This window comes from Neomonachus schauinslandi, chromosome 11 (genome assembly GCF_002201575.2).
Source record: "Neomonachus schauinslandi chromosome 11, ASM220157v2, whole genome shotgun sequence".
In the NCBI taxonomy this organism is placed as follows: Eukaryota; Metazoa; Chordata; class Mammalia; order Carnivora; family Phocidae; genus Neomonachus; species Neomonachus schauinslandi.
The window spans coordinates 28,555,103-28,567,127 of record NC_058413.1 but is presented as its reverse complement, the minus strand read 5'-3'; the positions used below and the strand labels follow the sequence as shown (position 1 = coordinate 28,567,127).

The window sequence follows — 12,025 nt, the reverse complement described above, 5'->3', positions numbered from 1 at the left end:
AGCCTCAGTTTCTTTGGTCGTAAGATGGGAACAATAATACCTCCCTTAAAGAGTGATAATAATGATTAAATGAGACAATGTGCATGTGGCATAGGGAAAGTGCAAAATAAATGGTGACTCCTTTAAATTCCTCAAATCAATGGTGAAAAGGAGAGTAGCGTGAGTAACAAAAAGTATTAGATTTCCCTCAAATGGCAGGAGAGGAATGTATCTTTCTCCCATTAATACTCAGATCTTAAGGCTACCATGAAGTGTTTGTGCTCAATTGCTGTGTTTGCCATGTTTTTCATTATAAAATGTTTAATGCAGTGACATCTATAAAATCATTTACATGGAGGAGACTGACATATAAATAAAGAACTGGAATACAGAAGGTGAATCATATATAAAGTGTTATGTGAACCCCTTATCACATACATCATTTGCAAATATCTTCTACATTCAGTAGGTTGCCTTTTTGTTTTGTTGATGGTTTCCTTCACTGTGCAGAAGCTTTTTATTTTGGTTAATTTCCAAAATATATAAAGAACTCATACAATTCAGCAGCCAAAGATAACAATAATAATAATCCAATTAAAATGAGCAGAGGACCTGATAGATATTTGTCCAAAGAAGACATAACACAACAGATATAAAAAAAGAGGTTCAATATCCCTAATAATCGGGGAAATGCAAATCAAAACCACAATGAGATTTCACTTTACATCTGTCAAAATGACTAGAATCATAAACAGAAGAAATAACAAGTGTTGGTGAGGTTGTGGAGAAAAAGGAACTCTTGTGCACTGTTGGTGGGAATGCAAATTGGTGCTGCCATTCTGGAAAGCAGTACGGAGGTTCCTCAAAAAATTAGAAATAGAAATACCATATGATCCAATAATTCCACTACTGGTTATTTAACCAAAGAAAATGAAAACATAATTCAAAAAGATGTATGGATCCCTATGTTTACTACAATATTATTTACAATAGCCAAGATATGGAAGCAACTCAAGTGTTCACCCATAGATGAATGGATAAAGAAGAGGTGGTATACAATGGTATATATACAATGGAATATTACTCAGCCATAAAAAGAATAAGATCTTGCCATTTGTAACAACATGGATGGACTTATAGGATATAATGTTAAGTGAATAAGTCAGTCAGAAAAAGACAAATACCATATGATTTCACTCAAATGTGGAATTTAAGAAACAAAACAAATGAACAAAGAGAAAAAGAGACAAAAACACAGCCTCTTAAATACAGAGAACAAACTGGTGGTTGTGAAACTGGTGGTTGTCAGAGGGGAGGTAGGTTGGGGGTGGGGAATGGGTGAAAAGTAATTTACCTGGATGAGCACTGAAAAACGTATAGAACGTATAGAATTGTTGAATCATTATATTGTATTATATTGTATGCCTGAAACTAATATAACATTGTATGTTAGTTATACTGGAATAAAAAAACAAAAACAAAAAGTAAAAAGTGTCATGCAAAAACTGAAAATGGATTACTTGGCTATGTGACTTAGATTGGGGTGGGTGGCATTCAAAGATGGGCATTTGAATTGGGTTTTTAATGAAGAGTAGAGGAGGAGTTCATTCAATGGACAAGGGATAGTGGGAGGGATCGCATGTACAAAGGCCCCTAGGCTTGAAACATTAAGGCATACGTCAATGGTGCCCAAACTTGCCTGCAATTGAAATCACTTTGGAAACTTAAAATATAGGGCTGCCCATGTCCCATTTCTAGAGAATGAGATTTAATTGTCAGAGGTGGCCTGGGTTTTGAGAAGGACCCCCAAGTGATTTTAATATGCACACAAGTTTGGGAACTACTAGCATATCAATTTTCTGTTAGTTGTTGTATATGGCTGAGTGTAGGAAAAATAATGAAAGATGAACCTGAAATGCCATGTCATAGAATTCAAACTTTATACTCTAATTTTGACATTGTTTGATTGTATACTTCTATAATTTAAAAATTTAGTGTGCACCCCTGAATGTGTATATGCATTTATTCATTATTGTATACATGTATTATTGTATAATATGCAGAATATTGAATGTACGACATAGATATACTATATACAAAAAGTACAAATAAAAAATGATTAGCAAGGGGCGCCTGGGTGGCTCAGTCAGTTAAGCGTCTGCCTTCTGCTCAGGTCATGATCTCAGGGTCTTGGGATCGAGCCCCACGTAGGGCTCCCTGCTCTGCGGGAAGCCTGCTTCTGCTTCTCCCTCTCCCTCTGCTGCTCCCCTTGCTTGTGCTCTCTCTCTCCATGTCAAATAAATAAATAAAATCTTTTTAAAAAATGATTAGCAAAAGCATAAAACAGTATTTTAAGTATTTTATTTATTAATGGTTAAAAATCTTCTCTCATTAAATTATCATTAAAATATGATTTTTGTCTAAGCAATAAGAGAGGATATGCTTCATTATTTGTGACAATCTTAGTTTGATATCACAGAGATTCACAGTCTCCTCTTAATTGCAGATGATTTATAGCTTGGTTTTAAGGATTATTATACCTAAAACCAAACTTCTTCAAAAAAATGTAGATACAAGTAGAAGAAATGCATCATTGGCTAAACATACTAAATCATCTTTTCAATTTTCAAGCTCATCACCAATTATTTAAGTTTTTGTTAATATATGGCTAGCAAGGGGCCCCTGGGTGGCTCAGTCGTTAAGTGTCTGCCTTCAGCTCAGGTCATGGTCCCAGGGTCCTGGGATCGAGCCCTGCATCGGGCTCCCTGCTTGGTGGGAAGCCTGCTTCTCCCTCACCCACTCCCTCTGCTTGTGTTCCCTCTCTCGCTGTCTCTCTCTCTGTCAAATAAATAAATAAAATAAAAATTTGGCTAGCAAAGTTTCAACTACCCTAATGTCTATCATTTGATCTCACAAATTTATCAGAGAGCATTAATTTTTTTAATAAATAAGCTCAAGGGGAGCCTGGGTGGCTCAGTCAGTTAAGCGGCTGCCTTTGGCTCAGGTCATGATCCCAGGGTCCTGGGATGGAGCCCTGTATTGGGCTCCCTGCTCAGCGGGGAGTCTGCTTCTTCCTCTCCCTCTCCCTTTGCCCCTCTACCTGACTCATGATTTCTTTCTCTCTCTCTAATAAATAAATAAAATCTTTTAAAAAAAGAAAAGAAAATATATTTCTGTGTTTTTAAGTGTGTTTTGAGATGGAGAAGAAGAGGACAGTTTCCATGAGCTAGAAAAGATGAGAATCTCGCTCTTTGAGTAAGAGACATGTTCACTGAGATTTAACACAGATCTAGTGAACATTATTAAGCTCATAAGTGCCAGACACCCCGTGTTCTTCTGAGGTCCCTCATTTCCTTTTGCAACAACCCATCTCCATCTCATTGGTGCAGGGGAGGAAACTACAGCTCACAGTGAGGTAGTCACTACAGTACTAACAATGCAGCAGAAAGAACTGGACAACTGAGCAGTGAGAAAAAGGTTTGCAGAAGCTACTGGGAGAAATTTGTTAGGAAGACCATGAGACGTGGAGAACATTTTCCTGAGCCCCACTTAGATGAGTTTGGACAGCATGAACTTGTGGTGGAAGGTATTTAGCATATTTTTTTCCCTCTAATTCAAGAGTTAGAGAGAAATTAGAAGGCATAGAGAAATAAAGAGACTGGAGAATTCCAGGATATTGGCAAAGGAGCCTTTGTAAGAGTTTTCTTACTGGTGTAGGTTTTAGAGGTAAGGGACCCAGGGAAGGCTGTGCTGAAATGGAAGAAGGATGAGACCAGGGAACCAGAGGAGGACCTCTGAGGGCTCCGTGTGTGATGGGAAATACAAGAGATGAAACAGGAGATGTGTGGGAAGGAGATGCTTTAGGAAGCAAAATTACAGGTTTCCTTATCGGTCATACCCCAAGCTGAGTCCTGACTTGGCCAGTGGTTTTGTGACCTTAGAAAGTTACATAACCTTGTCTACCAAATGGGAGTTACAATAACACGGCCTCATTGAGGTGTGCGGTTTTTATAGAAAGAGCTGGACAGGTATAACTGCTCAGATATACAGAAGGAGCTCAATAAATGGCAGGTGCTATTGTCGTTATTGTCACTATTATTACTCAGTTTCTGGAAATAGACTTCAAGATTATAGCCGAAGTGTGGGAGGGCAAATGGATAGCTGAAGTTGGTGGAGATAAAGGTTCTTGGAAGGGAAAAATTTTAAGAACGAAGAGGATAAAGTATATAACATGTTTATAGATTGAGATAAATTCTTTTTTTTTTTTTTTTGAGATTTTATTTATTTACTTGACAGAGAGAGCTAGAGAGGGAACACAAGCAGGGGGAGTGGGAGAGGGAGAAGCAGGCTCCCCGCCGAGCGGGGAGCCCGATGCGGGGCTCGATTCCAGGACCCTGGGATCATGACCAGAGCCGAAGGCAGTCGCTTAACCGACTGAGCCACCCAGGCGCCCAAGAATTCCTTGTTTTTTGACAGAGAGAGAGACAGCGAGAGAGGGAACACAAGCAGGGGGTGCGGGAGAGGGAGAAGCAGGCTTCCAACCGAGCGGGGAGCGCGATGCGGGGCTGGATCCCAGGACCCCGGGATCATGACCAGAGCCGAAGGCAGACGCTTAATGACTGAGCCACCCAGGTGCCCCATAGATTGAGATAAATTCTATGAAGAAATAAACAGGGCGATGAGACAAAGAGTATGAGGATTGAATGGGGGAGTATTTAAAGTTGTCAACGATGGTGGCGAAAAAGACAAAGTATTTTTTCCACTGTCAAATTACATTATTTCTCACATGGTGTTACAATGTAATTGATGTGATATGTTAAAAATGAAAACTGATCGTGTTTTAAATACTTTTCTTTGTTCTTAAAGTAAAATCAAATTCAAATCTTCGCCAGGTTCTATAAGGCTGCGATCTCTGTCCTCAGCTCTACTGCTCTCCCTCCCGCTAGCTCTTTCTGCTCTAGCCAAATCTTCAGCTTTTCTGTTTTTAGAAGAAACCAAGCTCTTTCTTGCCTTAGGCTCTTCGCTAATCTCTGCCCAGAGCACATTTTCACTCCCACCGTCTGCCTCTGGCTCCCACCCCCTATTCTGTTTTTGCATCACCCACAATTTATCAGTTCAAATCTCCCCCTTTCAAGGACCTGTCCCTACTATACTACCTAAAGCAGCAGTACCTCCCCCTCCAGTACTCTTGATTCCATCTCCCTTTTAACTCCTTCGTAGGACATATCACAACCGATGAACATGTTAATTTTTTACTCTCCAAACACCAAGCAAATTAAAGGAGGATGTGAACTTTGCTGCTGTTTTTCATTGCTGAAGCCACAGCACTGGTAACATCTGGTAAATGATAACACTCAATAAGTACTGCCATTAATATATGAATGAAGAAAATACAAGAAATGAAATCTTCATCTGTAACATCAATGAATAAAACATTTGGTTCTCATTCATTCTCTCAACCCCCAAAGCCAACTTCATAGACCCTTTGGAACACTATTTTTAAACTATAATTGTCTTTCACTGAATAATGATTTCCCAGGTAATTTAATTTTGTTCTCATAAATATAGCTTCCACATCTCTGCTGCTCTAGAAAATTCTAGAAAAACAGAACCCATACTCAAAACAACTGTTACGAAATACAGAAGGAGGAGGAGGAGGAAGAGGAGAAATACATTAGAAAAGACAGAAATGTTTGTCTCCAGTCATTAGATCAATTCTAGACTCCCGATCTCCCAGACTCCTGAACTCAAAAATGTAGAGGTAATCTTTGGCCACTTCTCTTTCTCCATTTTCATCACTTTAAATGTATAACTTGAAAATATCTTTCAGATTCTTTTATAATTTTTTTTAGCAGGTTCCATGCCCAACATGGGGCTTGAACTCATGACTATGAGGTCAAGAGTTGCATGCTCCATCACCTGAGCTAGTCAGGCACCACATCTTATATGATTTTTTAAGGTAAAAAAGTAGGGAAAAACTTTCTCACTCTCAACTAAATTTTTGCATGGATAATTCCACAAGTAAAGTCAAAAGAGAAACCATAATCTGGGAAAAATTTTGTAACTCAAATCACAAAAGGCAGTTTTCCCAATATATTAAAAAAAACTCTTGCAAATCTATAAGAAAATAGCAAAATCTCAATAGAAAACTAGGCAAAGGTATTAACAGTTCAAAGAATGGGAAACTTAAACATATGAAAATGATCAAATTCATTTAAAAAATAGAATTGCAAATTAAAATTACATCAAAAGATCATTTTTTACCTTGCCAGTGGTAAAGGTTCAAAGTTTTATATTATCAAAGTTATATATGGAGCAGGCACTTTCATATGTTGCTGGAAAATGTGCAAATTGTATAGTCTCTTTAGAGAACATTTTGACAATATCTATAAAAATTACTTAGACACCTTATCCCATCTACTTGAAAAAAAATGTTTGCCTTATCCCATTTACTTTAGAGAAATGTATCCCAATATATTTACACATATGTGCAATGTACAAAGTACAAAGTTAATCATTGTAGCACTGATTTTAAAAGTAAAAAGTTAGAAATAATCTAAATGTCCTACAGCTGAAAGCAACTGAAATTATGGTACATCCACAAAATGGAAAAATATATATCAAGAAAAATGAAGTAGTACATTTTTTATACTGCTACAGAAAAATCCCAAACATACGTGGTTAAGTGAAAAAAAGCAAAATGCAAACAGGATTTGGAACATTACCATTTGTGTAAAGGGAATGAGGTACATATTCATATTTCTGTTTATGCATAAAAAAATCTCTGGAAAGATCAACAGGTAACTAATAGGAATAATTTCTTGGTGACAGGGAAGGTAGGGGGCAGTGGTAGATAGGAAAGTTTAATATACACCTGTTTGAAACTTTAATTTTTGAACCATGTGAACTACCTATTTAAAAATAATTAATTTGGGGGGCACCTGGGTGGCACATTCAGTTAAGCGTCCATCACTTGGTTTCAGCTCAGGTCATGATCTCAGGGACCTGGGATCAAGCCCCACATTGGGCTCCATGATCAGTGTGGAGTCTGCTTGAGATTCTCTCTCTCCCTCTCTCTTGCCCCTCCCGCTTGTGGTGTCTCCCTCTCACTCTCAAATAAATAAGTAAAATCTTAAAAAAATGAAAATAACTAATTTTTAAAATTTGGTGGTGAGGAGAAAATAAAAGCATAGAAAGTGCTTCCCAACAGCTTTACTCTTGAATAATTTTGGGAACCAAGGTGGCTTCCTGTTATTAATGAGATGCACAGAAAATAATTAGTAAATGTTGAATGTATGCATGAGGGAATAAAATGTGTCAATTCTTCCCTAAGTTATTAAAGGCCTTCCATCAGCTGGATCTATTTTATCAGCTCGAATTACCTTGCACTAGTCTCAGAGATCATCACTCCAGCCATCATTTACAGTCCCTATAAACGCATTCCTACCCTTGCTAATGAGGTTTCCTTCACCAGGTAGCCCTCTTTTTTTGTCAGTCTGAATCCCTTTCATTTAAGAGCACAGCCTCACATCCACCTTCCGAGGAGCAAAAACAACAGAAATGTAAACAACTGTCTCCCTTCTGGCGGCTGAAAGTCTGAAATCAAAGTGTCAACAGGGCGATGCTCCTTCCCAGGCCTGTAAAGGGGAATGCTTTCTTGCCACTTCCTAGCTTCTGGTGGTTTGCTGGCAATCTCGGGCATTCTTTGCAGCTAGGGCACTTCAGTCTCTGCCTCCATCATCACAAAGTTCCTCTCTGTGAATCTGTGTCTTTGTCTCTTCTTGTCTTCTTAGAAGGACGTCAGTCATTTTAGTGTTCTAATTAACTAATTAGGCCCACCCTAATTAACTATGACCTCATTTTAACTTGATTACATTTGCAAAGACTTATTTCCAAATACAGTCACATTCACAGGAACTGGGGGGTTAGAACTTCAACATACCTTTTTGCAATACAATTCAACCCATAAAACCTTCTGTAGCTGATGCCACCCTGTTTTTAGATTTCTATCCCTAATGTTAAATTCTATATATAGTTCTGCACCCTTATAGTCTCTCTTGCTTATCTAACTAGTTCATGTTATCTTTTTATTTTTTCCAATTATATATTATATATATTATACACACATATTATATATATTATACACACATACACACACATTTTGTCTCCCAAGCTAGATTTTAAGTACCTCAAGAGCAGGAATATGTTTTCTCCTAACTTTGTTGGGCCTGGTCCTACACCCATAATAGGGACTCAAAAATGACTAGGTGAAGGATTGGACGAATGATGCCCTAGAAGGCGGACACTGTGACTTTCATAGATTTTAACAATCATTCATCCATCACAACAACCTTTCAATAAGCTAAGAGGAGGCTCCTTGAGTCACTCAGAGTGTGAGAATCCAAAAGTAGCATTAGCTCATCAGTACCACATGGCAAAGGCTCCACTTTAAGGAAGGATCAAGATCAATAAACAATAGACTTTGTCCCAAGAATGGAGGTAATGGCATGGCGGGGAGGCAATCTAGTCTTCAGTCTCATGTCCAGCTGCCCAGATGCAAGGCAAGTCCCGGCCTTAGTTTATAATTATGGACAAAGAAGTATATCATTAGATTTGTGTTGTCTTTCCTCAAAATACATGCATCTATTCACATGTATGCATACATGCATAACATACGAACTGATTTCTGATTAACATGAAGGCTTGATATTTCTCAGGCATTTAAACCAAGAGATCACAGTAGGATATGAACAGCAGTACAATCTGGTAATTGGCTGCTGTCTCATTCCATCACAGGCAAGCAAAAGCTCATGGCGGAGCAAGGAACAGTGAGGAAGACACTTAGTAAGTGCAAGAAAAGTCAAGACAGAAGGGAAGGGCAGGGCAGAACAAAGAAGAGAGACACAGAAAGAGAAAATCCAAAGAGGAAAACAATCAACCCAAATACCGAACCCAGAAACACATAATTGTACTTCATAATAATGAATTACATACAAATGAGTCATATTCGTACAAGGTTGACAATGTACATCATTGTGCTGTATCGAAAAATGCTGCTCATTTTCAGCAGTAAAACAACCACATGAAAAAAGGTCAATGGATTAGAATATATAAATTTTAAACTCTTGTATATTGAAATATAGTAAAATTAAAGGAACAATCACATATTGGAAAAATTATTTGCATCAAATATAACAGGCAATGGGTTTTTCTCTAATGTATAATTAGTGTTTTCAAATGAAGTTTTAAAAATTTCAAAAACTCCAGGGGCGCCTGGGTGGCTCAGTCGTTAAGTATCTGCCTTCAGCTCAGGTCATGATCCCAGGCTCCTGGGATCGAGCCCGGCATCAGGCTCCCTGCTCCGCGGGAAACCTGCTTCTCCCTCTCCCACTCCCCCTGTTTGTGTCCCCTCTCTCGCTGTGTCTCTCTCTCTCTGTCAAATAAATAAATAAAATTTCAAAAAAATTTCAAAAACTCCAAATGAGCACAGGATATAAGCAGACTATTCATATAAAGTAAAAAAATGATTAGAAAACTGATACAAGGGAAGTTGTAATCAAATAAATGCAAATTAAAGCAACCTGGATTTTTTTTTTTTTTGCAACCTGGATTTTTTAAAAGATCCACTAAATGCAATAAAAATATCTAAATACTTAATTCAGATGAATGTAATAAAGAAATCAATATACTCACTCATTGCTGGTTGTATTACCAATAGGCAATACAATAGAGCAACATATAGCAAGTAAGCAAGTATTATAAAGATGGTCATACCTTCTGAAGAAACAGTAATGTCCTAGAAGTTTATCTTAAGAAATAGTTGGAAAGAAACATAAAGGTAACTGAGTGAGAATATTCACTGCAATTCTGTCCATAGTAACAAGAATAGGAAATAACTGAAATATCCATCTCTAGGATAATGATTTTTAATCCCATAGAATGTTATAACAACACTGAGACTATTATTATGAAGTTAATGCAAAGTCATGCAAAAGCATTATGCAGTCACGGTAAGTAGAAAAAGCAGAACAAAAGTAATAGAAAAATAAATTTCAACTACGTAAAGACAGGTATTCCTATAGAATATCACACACCCATTCACTGAAAACGTACTAAGCAAATTTTATCTGCTGGGCCTATGCTAGGAACAAGGGATATAGTCTCTGGACTCACACTCACAATCTTAAGGAGTAAAGACATGTAAAAGTCAATGTTACAGTATAGAAAGTACAACAATGATACTTGTGCAGTGGAAGCCTCGTAGCCAATGAGGTTTATCCGAGGAGCGATTATTGCTAATTGAAAAATAAAAGTATACAGTGGAATTGGAATTACATGTGATATTTTAAATTCTTATGTGTTATGTGTACTTTTTTCCATTTATTCTTTTTTCCCATATTACAAGAAAATGACATGTTTATCATAAAAGACTAAGAAAATATAGAAAACATATAAGGAATCAGAAAAGAATCTGCACAATCCTAGCACCCATAGACAACCAACCACCTTAACAGCATGACAAGTTTTCAGCCTGTCTTTTTAAAATATTCATTTCTAGATTTTTTAAAACATATTTAGATGACATGTATATACATTTTGTGATATGTTATTATTAATTAAAATTATAGCATAAGCAAGTTTCTGTGCTATGAAAAACTATGGAAAAATGCTTAATGTTTCATAATCGTCCATAGATAAAATGCAGTCCACTTAGCAATGCTCCCATGGTCAGATACCTTGCTTCCCTGTCTTTCTTAGCATTAATAATGCTGCAATGAATATCTTTATCTCCATTTCCATTAACATTTTGATTGTAAGCTCCTAGTGTGTCGCTTAATTTTTAAAGCTATACCTTAGTAATATAACTCAGAGACATTTCACCAAATATAAAGTCTTCATAATCCTGAGTATAATTATGTTATCTATAGTAATTTCAAGTAAGGTATTTGAGAAATAACATGACAGTATCTTACAGAGAAAAGGAACACTTAAGACTATCATAGAACATGTATGGAGCATTGCTTTCAGGGGCACTCCTGTTTACAACCTCTCCCCAAAGAGGTTGCTGTTAAAGCTCCCATCTCGTCTACTGAGAAAAAGCCAGGAGAGTAAATGGGAACTCAAATTTGAAAAAGCCACAGCGTTCCAAAATGCATAACTTTTTCCCATAGCTTATATATTTTAAGAAAAAAAATTTACATATTTGAGATTTCTAAAACATGTATTACTTTTAATATGAAAGCAGTATCATGAAATAAAAGCTATATGTACATTTAAACCACAGAGTACTTGAGCACAGATAACTAACATTCAGTGAATTAGAACAACTCTTTCTCTTTAGTATAAAGTTAATTACAGCATTTTTTTGGTGGAAAAAGAATAAAGGATTAAAATACCTAAAGGGACTTTTCTTAAGATATTTATGACTGCCATCATTTTGCCAGGTGATATACTTTATACTTGCTTGAATAACTTGCTTGAGGTCATTGAAATAGTTACTGAAAATGTTTGTCTTTCCCATTTTAAGGTCATAAAAACTGAAGCCTACTTTAATGAACATGAAGTTCTCAGCACAACCTCCAATGTCTCTGAAGTAAATACAGCAGATTAACACCCATGTCATAAGGAAACTGAGGCCTAGTGTACATTGATGATGCACCAAATCCGATACACAGTGGGATATGGCACGGTAGAAAGAACTGGGCTATGAAATGAGACAATAAAAACAAATGACCTTAGGAAGGAGCCTTTAGAATTGAAACTTGTTGGTTGGATATGAACAGCAGAGGTACATATAATGCACAGCCTCAGGTTTTCTTTTCATAATTCTGTGACAAAGAAACGAGGGAGAACATTTGAAACCTGTAATGAACATTCTTAATTCAAATATCATTTAAACTCATTAACTGTTGAGGTTTCATATCTGTATTTATCTTTAAAGGGAAGCATAAAAAGCTCTGTTATCCCTTTACACATAAAAGAGATAAAGGAATGAAACTGGAAGAAAAGCCATAAATGTAGGAATTACAACGTTACTGCCTTAATA

General features: G+C 36.9%; 1 pseudogene; it reads left to right on the top strand.

Annotated features, from left to right (window-relative positions):
* Nucleotides 1-10,217: 10,217 nt before the first annotated feature.
* On the top strand, nt 10,218-10,340 carry LOC123326372 (annotated as a pseudogene).
* Nucleotides 10,341-12,025: the final 1,685 nt, after the last annotated feature.